The sequence below is a fragment of the Sorex fumeus genome, unplaced genomic scaffold (genome assembly GCF_029834395.1).
Source record: "Sorex fumeus unplaced genomic scaffold, SorFum_2.1 ptg000041l, whole genome shotgun sequence".
NCBI lineage: Eukaryota > Metazoa > Chordata > Mammalia > Eulipotyphla > Soricidae > Sorex > Sorex fumeus.
Genome location: NW_026606098.1, coordinates 12265116 through 12280327, shown reverse-complemented (window position 1 = coordinate 12280327; position 15212 = coordinate 12265116).

The following is a 15212-nucleotide window of genomic DNA, read 5'->3' as shown; positions in this document are numbered from 1 at the left end:
GTTTCTCCAGGAAGTCATCAATCAAGATGGGGTGAAAGCAGTGACTCGAAGCCAGCACTGGAGATGCAGAGAGGAACTGGCCTAGCACCAGCCCAGACAGCTGGAGAGATACTGGTACAGGAGCAAAGGCTTGTAAGAACATCAGAGAGCACTTTCAGTCACCGCTCTAGCCCTGATAACGCATGAGTAGTGGACTCTCGCCTAGAAGAAAAACCCAGGGGGCAGTTTAAGAAAAATTAAAACACAGAGAGATAGTACAGTGCACTGGCACCTGCCATGAACTTGTGTCGACCTGAGTTCCATCCCTGGCATCCCAAATGGGACCCAGCACCACCAGGAGAGACCGTTAAGAATTACCAGTTGTGCCCACAAACAAAAATATATAAATAAATAAATGAAACGCAGCATGTGGAGACCAACCCTAGAATGGAGATATACATGAGGCTAACAGGCAGTAAACTAGACTGGCCATTGTGTGGCCTTGCTTGGCATTTTGGAGAGATCTCAATGATGTTGAGCATTCTGGTCAATATAAATTGTTGGAATTTTACTGCTTCCAAGCAAAAGTTTGATCTTTCTTTTTCTAGCCCTTACTACTGCTGAATTGAGGTCAGTGGATCCCAGGTATGTGACTGCCCTTTATTACTAGTAATCACAGTTAAGTCGAATTGCCTATTGAGATGGGTGCAGATGTTGGTGAATCTCTCATGTGCCCACCATTTATTTCAGGGTCCTCTGTACATTTCAAAGAACCAGCAAATATCTTTCTATGCCCAGTAAAGTCTGTATAACGTCTATATCCAACCTATTAAGGAAACTTGCCTAGGATGGTCTGCTAACTTGATACTTCCTGAAATTTTTTTAATGGTTTTACAAAACTAATGGAAATCTGAATATCGAGTGTGCAGACATGCTGGAGCAGGTAAGGTACTTCCTTGCACACAGCTGACATGACACCAACCCCAGGACCCCATAAGTTTCCCTGAGTCCCCCCAATCATGGACTACTGACCTTAGAGGCAGAATAAAGGCCTGAGCAGAGCTCAGTGAGTCTCCCAAGAACACAACAGGAGGGGCTAAAGAATGAATGCTTGCCAGTTTTTCTAATTTCAAAGGACTTGCTGAGGCATCATGGTTAAACTATCATTAGCCCAAGCAAACCAAACCAGGGCCTGTGAACCATGCCAGAGTTGGAGCAAAGAATCAAACAGTCTTGAAACTTGAAAGCCTGAAGTGCGAGAGGTTTTCGTACCTGTATATTTAGTTCTTATTTGATCATCTGCTTCCTGGCTTCTATCACCAAGACCCATTATTTACAGATTAACAGACACATCAAGTCCAATTTCTGGAACAGTGATATAGCTGCACCTGAATGATAACAAGGAAGTATTTTTCCCTTATGTGCTGACATCATGGGAATGGTATCCCGCACTATCAGGATAATTTCCCTCTTATCTCCACATTGGGAACCCCCACATCCTTATACAAACAAACCATGTAATACTGAATGGGTTTGCTATTAGGGCATCACTCATCCAGTATGAAATTAACGTTGTCTCCTAGGGCTTTCCTTGTTCCTTAAACCAATAAGGCTTCTCTCCAGTGTGAATTCTCAGATGCAAAGCAAAGCCTGAGTACAGATTGAAGGCCTTCCCTCATGCCTGACGCTGATGAGGTTTCTCTCCACTCTGAATTTTCATTCGCTTTACCGGATAAAACTGCATGGGTGGTCATGCGAGAGCGCCAGCTATCCTGAGGGAAACTTCGGAGGGAACCACCTACTGGATGGTTCGATTAGTCTTTCGCCCCAATACCCAGGTCGGACGACCGATTTGCACGTCAGGACCGCTCCGGACCTCCACCAGAGTTTCCTCTGGCTTAGCCCTGCCCAGGCATAGTTCACCATCTGGGCTGGAGCGATAGCACAGCGGGTAGGGCGTTCGCCTTACAAGCGGCCAACATGGCTGACCCGAGTTCGATTCCTCCGCCCCTCTCGGAGAGCCCGGCAAGCTACCAAGAGGCGGCTGTTCAGGCACGTCCACTCTTAGACATGGGGCTTATGGCCGTGTCAGGGAAAGTTCTGAGTCAGGTATACAGGTGGGCAATACTAAGGCCCCGTTGCCACCTTGCTCTAAGTAGTGAGAACGGGCCGATCAGGACCATACAGGGGCTCAGGGCAAAGAGCCTCAGATGAAACCACGTTATATGTATAGCTCGGGCGGATGGGACCAGAGATCACTCTAAGGCAGTTTGATCAGGTAAAATAGGAGGATGCTATTCTAGAAGGTTCCTGGGAGCGCGAGTCTTGCATACGAACACCCCAGAGTCAGTCCCAGCACCACTGTTCCAGTGAGAATTGCAGAGAGGAGAACTTGTGCACAGACTCAGAAGGACCCAAAAAGTGATGCTGGGTGAGGCCAAAAATACTAAACACACAAGCCCTGGACGTCACAGCCCATGATCACTACGGAGGAGAACAGGTCACTCAACGTCCAGTGAGTGATTCAAAGCTGTGCAAGGGGATGTGTGCCACAGGAGTCTGAACTTAAGGTTCAGGGCTGCCCTAAATCCCTCTCAAAACAGGTAGGTGTCTCAATGTGGAAGACCTCTGCTGGCCCCAGAGATCCTTGGCTCTGGCTCCCTGGGAGTGGCACATGCCCAGAACTGTGCACACAGCAGCGAGAGAACATGAGACTGTGTGACTGAGCAGGCGAGTCTCTCCAGAACGGGAAGGATGAAAAAGGGGAAATGCTTGTCCTAGGTTGTGAGTCACTGTAGCTACGGGGCGATTATGGGGCCAGCACATCCCAGAGGCCCCTAAAGCTGGGGAGGGTTCATCTGGAACACTGACCCAAGAGGAAGTCATGAGCACTTCCACTGTTGGACAAAAACAAATATGAAAAGAAACACAGGAGCAAGATGGAATAAAGGACAGTGGGCCCAGGGACAGTGAGTAGGGCAGGCGATCCCCACCATACCATCTGGTCAAACAAGCCATGCCAGGTGCAATATCGTATACAGAACCAGAAGTAGCCCTTGAGAATCACTGGGTGTGCCCCTCCCATCACCTCACTTCACAAAACAAAACAAACCGGAACAAATCAGACTCTTATTCTGGCACATCAAAGGGTTCCCAAGACTTGGCAGGAGGGATCCTTGAGCACTGAGCGGCGAGTACTCCTTCAGCATCTCTGGGTATGGCCCCCAAATCCAAATTCAACAAAAAAACACAGGGTCAAAAATGTTGTCAAACAGCAGAGCATTGGGCACTCCAAACAGTAGTGACAACCCAGGGCTCCTTCCAGAACCAAATCAGAGATGGATGGCCCTGAAGTCTGTGTCCTCTTGTCACTGCTTTCTGTCATCTTGTCACTCCTCCTACCTGGGGATGGTCTGCCAGATGGGTCACTGCCATTGTCCCAAGCTTCTAATTCCCTAGGATAGCAGGAAGTTGTGTCCAACGACCTGGAGGACAAATCAGAGCTGTGAGCATCAGAGAGGAGAACAGCCCAGGGCCGTAACAGGCCGGAAGTCCCTGTCCTGGTGCCAAAAATGTCCTCACTGGCCTCACCTTTTGATACATGGTCACAGACCCACACAGGGCAGACACTGTCATATGCTCCTTACACTTCAGGAGAGGGTTTGCACCCGGGGTACTCATGGCGAAGGTAAGGCAAGTAGGTGACTTGGGTCCATTCTCTGAAAATACTCTAATATCTAAACAGGAATCTAGTGCTACAGATTAAAATTAGGTCTGAGCAGCGACAGCATATCAGGGAGAGCATGTATTGTGCACTTGGCTGACTCTGCTTTGATCCCCCGCATCTCATACGGTCTCCCTGAGTCCACCAGGAGTGATTCTTGAGCTCACATTCAGAACTAAGCCCATAGAACTGCTGACTGGTCCCAAAACACACAAATGTAAGAGAAAGTTGTGTTCTAATGAGAAAAAAGACATCCAATTTCACAACTTTATTGACTTTACCCAGAGTAAAAGCATTTTTATGATGGTCAAAAGATAGCACAGAGCACGGAGTGCTTGCCTGGCATGCAGCTGACCCAGGGTCTTTGCCCACGACACACAAGTTCCCAAGCCATGCACGAGGGAATCAGTGAACACAGAGTCAGGAGTAATTGCTGAGCAACGACTGACATAGCTTCCAACCAAAAATAGATGAATTTATAGACTAGAGCTACAGTCTGCTAGGGTGTTGGCCTAGAGCTGACCGGGGTTCAATCCCTGGTACCCCACTGGGTATCATATGCATAAAATAAAAAACGAAAATGAAAAAAATGTATTTTCTCAAAGCCCCCTCCAGCCAGTTTTGTAGGACAGATTTGGGTTTTAGGGCCACAAGTGGCAGAACTTTGGGATTATTCATGAGGGTGTTTGGGGGACCCTGCATTGTGCCAGAGGTTGCCCCATGTCAGGCTGCTTACAAGGCGAGGACATGCACTCCTGGCCTACCTCTGACCCCAGCAATTCAAATTCTATATAAATCCTGTCAGCCTTGTGAAATGGACACAGATGGGCATGATGGGGGTGGGTGGGGTAGTACACAGAGGTGAGGTCCAGCCAGAAAAGGACATGGCAGGGTGATGGTGCCTGGTGGATCCCAGTATGATGCCAGTAAGCAGCACAGTCTGCAGTTCCAAAGAATTTTTAAAGATTTGCAGGGGACAGAAAGAGAAACCAGTGGGCATGACACTTCTCATGCATGTGGCTGACTTAATGTCACAACCTGAACTCCCAAGGAGTGATCTTGGAGCACTGCTGGGTCTGGCAGAAATCCCAAATCCCCTACCCTTCCTACACACAAATAAAAGCAAAGAGGCAGTTATGTGCCAACAGCAAAGGTTTGGAAATCAGCAGTATATTCTCGAGAGTCAGTTCTTTACTTTGTCTTTGCTTGGGGGCCACACCAGGCAGGACTCAGAGCTTACAGGCAAGGCTTTAACAGACTATATGATTTTACTCCCTTGGTATGTGATTTTGTGTAAGGAAAAGGAGAAGAAATATTACACTTGGCCCAAGAGAAATCTTAATGGTGAAAAGTCTGTAATTTTTCTCAGAGCCTCCAACTACTTCCCTACAGACAGTGTTTTGCTGTGGAAGGGAAGAACTTACACCTGTTATGGTGGCAGAAATCAGCACAATCAGTCTGGCCCCAGGTTCCTGGAATTGAAACAGTCTCGGCTTCCCAGAAATGGAACAATATGCAACTAGCCAACCTGAACCCACCTGGGAAAGTTCCTGTGCCCTGCCAGTGGGCTCAATCAATCATTATGCCCCTAGTCAAAATGTCCCAGAAATTGTCTTTTATTAACCCTAAAAGAATGAGCTTATGTAACCGTGAATGATTATGGAAAACAATTTTTTAACTACTGCCTCACCACTGTTAGCCTAGACACTTGCCAAAACAACTTTGTTTGGTAACTAGCTAAGTTTTTTCTGAAACTATACAAAATGTACTGCTTAGGTAATCCAACCCGTACTACCTGATGTCAGTGTCCCTATCAAGAGGCCACTCCGTGAGTGAGATAGTTGGCCCCAGTATACTGGATTACAACTCCTACTGCTTTCGCATTATCAAGTTAGTGTCTCTTTCTGTCTTGCTGCTTGGAAACCCATAGTTTCGTGCTTAATAGTTAAAATGTTCCAGAATGTTGACATCCAAGAACTTACAAAGAACATATCAACTGAGGGCAGGAGACAGCACACCAGGCTGGGGTGGATGTCAGCCAGCTGAAAGCCCGGGGGGGCCTTTCCTGGTACCCACTGTCCACCAGTACTGTGAGCAGAGAGCAGGCTGCAGCCCTCCAGCACTGGCAGATGTGGCCCCAAATCCCACCTCATCTGCTCCCCTCGTAGTGAGATAGACCCGGGAAGAGGAGCCCAAATGGCGGATCATCTGGTTAAGGTGGGGTACATGGAATCTTAAGGACATCTGGACAGAGGCCCAGAGGCCCTGACCATCCTCAAGTTTGTAGCAAAAAGAAAAACAAGAAAAGAATAGGCAGGGAGCTGGAGTGATAGCACAGGAGGTAGCGAGTTTGCCTTGCACGTGGCCAACCCGGGTTCAATTCCCAGTATCCCATATGGTCACCGAGCACCAACAGGACTAATTTGTGAGTACAGAGCCAGGAGTAACCCCTGTGCATCGCTGGGTCTAATCCAAAAAAAAAAAAGCAAAAAAAAAAAAAAAAGGAACAGACAGGAGAGATATTCACAAAGCCCAAAAAGATGGTCAAAGAACGGTCACTGTCATGACAAATTTTGGAGTGACACTTTTTTTTGGGGGGGCTTTGTGCCACACCTGGCTGTGTTCATTGGACCCTATGAAATGATGGGGATTGAAATCAGGCAAACTACATGCAAGGCAAGCGCCCTACTAGGTGTACCCACACCTGGTCTGGGAGAGATGGTCAATGGGTAGGGCTCTGCTAAGAAACTTGGTAGATACAAAAAATATCTTTTTCTGTAGAAAAATTAAATAGGGTAAGCAGAGACAGTACATAGGATGCTTTTCTTTCTAGCTGCTAAACCACATTCAGTTCTCCAAAGCAGATAGGGTCCGCAAGCAGTGCCAGGAACAATGTTGAGCTCAAATGCTAATCTTAGCACAGAGCACTGAGTGCTGTGAGTCAAAATTTACAATTCAAAAAGACAATAATAAATCAAAATTTTTCTGTGTAAAGGGTCTGGAGATATAGTACAGTGGGAGAAGTGCTTGTCTTGCAAGCAGAAAAACCAGATTTGACTACTGGCATCCCATATGGTTCCCTGAACACCATCAGGTGTAACCAAGTATAGCAAGGTGTATCCTTGCTAAAAAATAGCAATTTTTTTTTAGCAAGGATACACTAAAAAATAAATAAATAAATAAAACAACTAAAATGGAATTAACTGAAATAAACTGATCAAGTCGAGGGAGCCAATGGTTCAGTGTAAGGAATGAAAGGTGGCCAGCAACAAGCTGTCCTGGAGATAATCCCCAAAAAATCCCCTGCCTCCACCTCCAAGAAGCAAAATGGGAAAATCCTGCACTGTGTGCACTGTGATTGAAAACAGGAGTCGGGGGTCGGGCGTTGGCATCTTGTACTATGTCTATAAATAGGAACCAGGTCTTTGAGAAGCTAAGCTGGAACTTTCTAGCTAAAATGTTCTTATGCCCATTGAAGTCACTGACATTAATAGCCCAGTGTTTTCATCATTAAAAGAATGATTTACAGTGCGTATTCACTAATTCTCATTTAACACACGTTCGAGAATTCAAATTTGAGCCCACTATTTCCTTAATTCCTTCTTGCTAAGAAATAACAATAATTTTAAAAGAAATTACTTTCTCGTTTGTTCCGTTATTTTGTTTCAGAAACTCTCCCAGCAGACCTTTCCTCTCCAAGCTCATTTTATTCCCTAACTCCATGCTTTTCTGACCACTTGGGGTTTCCTTTTCAGGTTCTGGGGTGATCACATCTGGCCATGCTCCGGGTACCCTATGTGGTCATGGGGTTCGAACCCAGGTTGGCTACATGCAAGGCCACTGTCCTCCTTACACAAAAAAAGCTTTCTTCAGAAAAATCTCCTCTGATCAATAGCACAGCGGGTAGGACATTTGACTTGTATGCAGCCGACCCAGGTTTGATTCCTCTGCCATTCTCAGAGAACCCTGCAAGCAACTAAGAGTATCTCACCTGCACAGCAAAGCCAGAAAAGCTACCCGTGATATATCTGATATGCCAAACACAGTAACAAGTGTCACAAAGGAGATGTTACTGGGCCCGCTCGAGCAAATCGATGAACAATGGGAGTACAGTGACAGTGACTGTTTCCTAAAAATCAATTATTAAGTAAGATACAGCTTTCGTCAGGAGCACTCTGTGTGTCCCGGGTGAGGGGCCGCCATTCCTGTACACTATCATCGAGTGACCCCACCACTCAAAATGTAGAGACCTCAGCAGTTTAGGGCACTCAGAGCGACCACAGGGTGGCTGGCGAAACAAAAGGACCTTGGGGACGCTCGCTGTCTCCCTGGGCACCCCAATACCTGCTCCTTCCCCGCGCCTCATACTCAGCAACAATGGTGGTTGATTGTAACTGTTGCCCAGAGAGTGAAGCCACCTTGGGTGGAGGGCAGGGATGGAAAGACCTGCATTCTGTGAAGCCACCTGCATTTCTGGTCCTAGCCTTAAAGAGCCAGCCTCCAAGTATTCCTGACCACATATATTTTGGTCACTGAAGAGTATGAGTACTCTTTACGATGGGCATGGTTCAAAAGGAAACACAACAAAACTGAAACAAACATGGCATCATACAGAGTCCGGCCCTCCAACAAGGAGGCACAATGCAGGATCCTTCCTGAAACAACTCAGAGACATTTGGCACAAGAAGGCTGAGCGCTCCTTGATAAGTGAGAAGGTCACTGCATCACCTTATCTTGTCACTCTCCTCCTACCTAGGGATGGTGTTTCTATTCGCATGTCACTATCTTCTTCTGCCTCTGTTTTTCATGAGGATCAGAGACCTGGAGGAGAAGTCAGAGTGGTGAGCACTGGAGAGTAGCACAACCCCCAGGCCTGAGAAGCCACAGTCTCGGGCAATGGCTCACAGACCCTCCTTGGGGATTACACCAGATGCTTCTGTCTCCCCAAGAGAAGCAAAATGGGTTGGTATCTGTGCTGTCTTTCATGACACAGGCTCTGGGCTTGGCTACAAGGGAGAAAACTCAGCCCTACCTTGACCTGGGGCCTCCTCCCTGGGTCCCACAGAAGGTTCTCACAGCCACAGCCAGGGGCTGAATCAGAGGCCAGATCCCGTGCATTAGCGCCCCCTGTGCTGGCAAAAGGGCTTCCCCCGACAAACATAGCCGAGAATGGGGCAGCCCCTTTCCTCTAAAAAAAAAAAACACACTTTCTACACACACACATGCACTTACCAACAAACTCACACACCCTTTACCCCCAGTATTCACCTCTATAAACAGGGGTCAAGGACAGGGATTTGCAATGTGATGTGAAGAAGCAAAAGTTCCTGTTCTGACAGACAGTAAAGCTAGTAGGATGCGTTGTTTGCTGATACCAGTCAACCCTCTGCATCCCCATGCATCCCTATGGCCCCCAGAGTACTCCAGGAAAAATATCTGAGCCCTGAGCCAGGAGCCAGAGTAAGCTCTCATTGTATCTTCGTGCAAGCAGAGCCCCCCATTCCCCACACCAAGTATAGCCCCCAAAGGAAACTAAAACACCAATCACCAATGGATCTACTGCTCGGGAAGGCCTCGTCCCATCAGGGAAGCCAATGAGAAAGACGGACAGGAACAGCGTCTCTTGGAATTGGGCGAGCTGCGGCTCTGCCCCTCAAAGTGTATCTGGAGACTTTACAGCAGCAAGCCTAGGGCCAAGGTTCCAACATAGGTCAGCTGGGGGTCAGCACAGTCAAGACCCGCCCTCGGAAGTTCCCTCTTCCCAAAGGCCCTCAGCCCCGCGTTCAGCCCCACACCCAAGGGCCGCTGCCCTATCGCAGAGCTAGAGGCATAGTGGCCGCAGAAGCCTCCCAGTATCAGTCATTCACACCCTCCTCCCCTGCACCCTGGAACAGTCCCAATGTACCCCCTGAAATATCTGCCCCACATCAGTAACTGTCTGGATATGAGGGAACAAGTGAAAAACAAGCATGAAAGCGCCCCCCTGCGCCCAAGCTTGTGGAGACCCACAGCTCAGTATTGAGATGGGAATCGCCAGGCACTCACAGGAGATCAGCCCCGTTCTACCACAAAATTGGCCTTCCGAATCCCGCTTCCTCACAGGGGCCCTAACTGTCCTTTATCCATGTGAACAATGACGTTGACCCAATTTTCAGGAATAGAAGCACCAGGAAGGCCCCATTGTGATGTCACTTCCATCCCCACAAGCAGCCATAAAGAGCCCGGATCCAGAAGTGCAGAGAACCACTATGCCCACCCAGGTGAATCTCTGGCGCAACAGGGATGGGCTCGCATAGAGGGGTGGAAAGGCAGCTGTCGGAGTGGCCGGTCACAAAGTGGAGGGCTAGAAGGCAGTATGGAGAAGTCCCCTGGTTTTGTACCGGGCAAAAAATGAGCCAATGCTCTCACACAGTCCATCATAATAAATGAACAGCGGGTTCATTCAAAGTCAAACAGGCAGATAGGGAGCAGGTGCGGCACGGGACAGTGAGTTTCTCAGGGAAGTCATCAAACAAGATCGGGTGAAAGCAGTGACTCCCAAGCCAGCCCTGGAGATGCAGAGAGAAACTGGCCTAGCAGCAAGCCCAGAGAGTTGAAGAGACACTGCAACAGCAGCAAAGGCAGGTAAGAACATCAGAGAGCACTTTCAAGTCAATGTTCTATGCTTGACAACAGGCGAGCAGTGAACACTCATCTACAAGGAAAACCAAGGAGGCCGTTTCAGAAATGCAATTTCAACCCAGAGCATGAACCAGGAGGGAGAGTGCAGAAGCTTGACACTTGCATTGAAACTGGTCATCTGGAGTCCATCCCTGTACGCCAAATCATGGCCCAAGGAGCAACAGGAGTAACTGACAGGTATGTCCCTCCCCCCAGAAGTATAGTTCAATAAACAAATCCCATGATATCCAACATTCCTAAGAACAGAGGCATATATTTAGCCAAAGGTAACCAAAGCATACTGGTAAATTTGTAGCCCTACTAGGCCTTTCAGACAATCTATAGCACTGTCCTCCCGTTGTTCATCTCCTGAATGGGCCCAGTAATGTCTCCATTGTGAGGCTTGTTACTGTGTTTAGCGGATCGATTATAGGATGTGTAGCTTGCCAGGTTTTGCCGTGTGGGCAAGATACTCTCAGTAGCTCACCGGGCTCTCTGACAATCGAAATCATTATTATCAGCCAGGTGAAAACATCATGGTTGGGATTTAACTCCTTCCAAAGGCAAGTTTTGTTTTGTCCTAACACTACTGAAGTGAGGTGGGTGGGATCCTGGAATGTGACCCCCTTTATTAGTTAGTCATCAAAGCTGAATGCATGTTGAGATGGGGAAGCAGGGGGCTCTCCCATGTTCCTACCACCTGGAAAACATTTGAGTCAAGGGGCCCCTTCCACAATTTCAAAGTCCATTTCAATGGTCTCCAATCCTCACTATAAAGATCTTTGTCAGGATATTTTCACAAGATAAAACTTTTTGTGAATATTAATCTTTAGTGCAATGTAAAATTTTAAAAAATATGAATACAAGGAGTGTACAAATGATACCGAAGACAAAGTACTTGCTTGCACATGGCTGACCTGGATTCTGAGCCCCATAAGGATATATGTGACCCCCAGTCTGGATCCCTGAGCTAAGAACCAACAGTAAAGCCTGAGTCCAGGGGGTGTGGCACCCCAAAACCTAGCACAGAAAGACTGGAAGAATAAAGGATTTCCTGGTCTTCCACTTTGCAGTTTTCACTGCAGCTTTGTGATTCATCTCTGTCATAATTCTCTAAAACCAGGGCCTCTGGGCCAAGTTGGAGTGAGAGTAAACAATGACACAGTGATGAGCTGTGACCATTCCACAGAGGGCCTATTTTTGTACCTGTTTTTATTTAGTCACCTTCCTCATGGCCTCCATCACAAAGACCCACTATGTACAAGTTAAACATTCATGTGATGGAAACATTCCAGGGCACTGGCATGGCTGTGGTGCGGCGGATACTCAGCAAGAAACTTTCCTTACAGAAGTGACATCATAGGTAGCTCATCATATGATACGAGGATGATTTCCTTCTTGGCTGCAGTTTTGTACCACCTATGACCGCCCCTGTCCAAAGGAATCTGGCTAAACTGATAGGGCCTGTTCTGACCTTATAGATGGTTTATAGGGGATCAACTCATCCAGTATAAATTTTACAAAGTTTACTAAAGCTTGAAGGTCCATGAAGCCCTGTTCACATTCATTACATAAAATTTTCTCTCCACTATTCATTCTCATATGCCTAGTAAGGCCTGCGGATCCAATAAAGACGGTCCCACATTATTTAGTTATATAGGGCTTCTTTCCTGTATGAATTCTGCAATGAATACAAAGACTTGAGAAATCGTAAGTACGGGATGCTTTGCAACTGGAACTTAGGAAGCAAAAATTCTTGATGTAGAAACAAAACCAAAAAGGTTGGGATCAGAGACAGTGAAGCAGGCAGGGAACTTGCCTTGCATGCAGCCAACCCAGATCAATCCTCACATCCCATATGGTCACTGAGTACCACCATCAGGAATTCCTGAGTTCAGAGCCAAAACTAAACCCTAAGCATCTCCAGATGTGGTACACAGGGCAAACCAAAACAATATTACTGAAAAAGTTTCATTTAAAACCCCACCCTCCGGCAGGGAACAAACCACCATGTGGCCCCACCACATCACGGCAATCAATCAAAGGAGAGACGATAACTGGATCTGCTAGTGCAGGGGTCTGAGGCCCTGCCCCTTGAAGTGAATCTGAAGGTTTTACACATGTGATGCCAGCGCCAAAGGCTCCGGATCAGGGCAGAGCGAAGTCCCGTGCAGGGAGGGTCGGGAAAGCCAGGCCGTGCTCTCTGCAAGTCCCGCAGGCCCCGCACTCAGGCCACCCCTCAGCCCCACGACCACCCGCCACTGACAGATCGTGGAGCAAGAGCCGATGGTGGGCAAAGGGGAGCCTCACGATCACCCACTCACACTCGAACCCTGCATCCCCTAAAGCCTCTGGGTTCCCCTAAAGCATTCACCTTGCCTCAAGAGCCACCTGGTATCAGAAACAAGAGAAAAACAAGCATGAAAGGGCCCCCAAACTGGAACAGCCCACACCGCTCACAGTGTGGAGGCACCGGGAGCTCATGGACCACCACTCCCATCCTGACAGAAAAATCGGCCTTCGTAGTCCCCCTTCCACGCAGGGCCTCCATTTCCTTCCCTGCCCACGACACCAATGGTGGCCTAACGCAGGCAACCACAACTGGAATAGAAAGGACATCTGAAGGTTGCTGGCCTGTGACGTCATTCCACTTCTGCCAGGATCCGGAGCCTTAACGTGTCATGAACCAGAGGCAGAGACCCTTTTTGCCCACCCAGGTGAATAGGGCTGAAGGGGGGATAGACTGGATAAAAGTGTCGAGAGGCAGATGATGGGGTCACACAGTGGGGAGCTGGAAATAAGGAGAAGAACCTTGATCTTCTACTGGTCAGTCACACAATGACCCAATGCTTTCACAAGCAGTTCAACAAGGAAAAACACAGCTGGGTTCATTCAAGGTAAAACAGGAAGGTTGGTACAAGTCACCAGATGTTGAGCTTTTTGAGGAACGAATCAAGATGGGGTGAAACCAGTGACTGCCAAGCCAACCCAGGAGATGCAGAGGAACTGGTCATGCAGCAGCCCAGAGAGCTGGACAGACACTGGAACAGGAGTAGAGGCTGGTAAGAACATCGGAGAGCACTGTCCAGTCAATGCACTACCCCTTGAAAACACCAAATCAGTGGACCCTTGACTACAAGGCAAACTGCAGGAGGCAGTTTCAGAAGCACAATTTCAAAACCAGAGTAGGGGGAAAGAGGCTTGGGTGCTTGCCTTAAATGTGGTCAATCTGGGTTCAACCCTCAGAATTCCAAACAGTCCCCTGAGCACCATCAAAGTGTAAAGCCAGGAGTAGGCCCTAAGCACTGCCAGGTGAGCACCACCACCAACATCATATATTCCTACCCTGAGAATGGAGGTTAATGGGCAGTAAACCATATTGGTCAGTTTGGAGCCTTTTATGACCTATAAGCAGATCAGAATCCTTTTGATCGTTCTGGTGACTACTAGATTGATGGGACTTTGCTAATTCCAAATTCAACACTTACTTTTTTCTGAAATATTATTGAACTGATTGGGGGGGATCCAGGAACATGACCATCCTTGTAAGTAATCACAGGTAAACAGAACGGCCTGCTGGAATGTGGGGAGCTGATCCATATTCCCAGCATTTGTCAGACATTTGATTCAAGGGCCCCTTCTACCCTTTCAAATGTCTTTCTACACTCAGTAACGTTCATTTAAACTGTTTCCAATAGGGGTCAATGAGATAGGATAGCAGGTAGGAATTTTGTCTTGCACCATATTTAACAGGGTCCTAGAGCACCACCCGGAGTAATCCCTAAGTTTTCTGGGTAAGAACAAAAAATATGGGAAAAACAAAGTTTTAAACATTAAAAATAAACTGTCTTCATTGCACTCCATTAAAGAACATTGCTGGGGCCATTTGCCTAAGATGACACTTTCAAAAATATCAATCCTTTATTCTTACACAATGCTAACCAGTACCTGAATACAAGGGAGGCAGAGATGACATGGAGGAAGGAGCTGGTCACACATGGCAGACCTGGATTCCAACCACAGCAGCCCATACGAATCCTGAGTTCCCCAGGTATGGATGCCTGAGCTGAGAGGCAGGAGTAGGGCTCAGCTGGGTGAAGTTCCAAAGAACATGAATCAGGAGTAGCTGAAGAACGAAGGTATGGCTGTTTCTCTGTGTTAATACCCCAAACCCAGAGCCTCCAAGTTAAGCCACAGGGGTTGGAGCAATAGTCCAGAGGGGAGGGCATTTTCCTTGCATGGGGCCGACCCTGGTTCAATCCCCGCCAACACATATGCACCACCAGGAGTAATTCCTGACTGGAGTAGCAGGAGTAACCCCTGAGCATCGCTGTGTGTGAACCAAAAAGAAAAATAAGTTAAGTCAGAATCAGAGCAAAGATTCAGAAAGTGGTGAGCCTTCACAGCCCTGAGCCTAGGGGATTTTTTTGCCTTTTTTATTCACATTCCTACTGACTTTCACAAGATACGAAAATCTGACATCACAGAAGGTTTGTTACACACCACCAAGATCATTTCTTTCCTGGCTGCACTTTTGTAGCACCTTATATCATGGTCCAAACAAAACAGACTTTATTGAAGGAGCCTGTTTTGATGTTAAAAATTGTTATTAGGGGACTGAATTATCTAATGTGAATTTTATGATGTTTCCTAAGACTACAAAGAAACACAAAGGCCTTCCCACATTCTTGACGCACATGAGATTTCACTCCAATATGAACTGCTCTATGTGTAGTAAGGCCTGAGGGCAGACGGAAGACCTTCCCACATTCCTTACAAATATAAGGTTTCTGTCCAGTGTGATTTCTCAAATGACTAGTAAGGCTTGAGGAATAACCAAAGGCCTTCC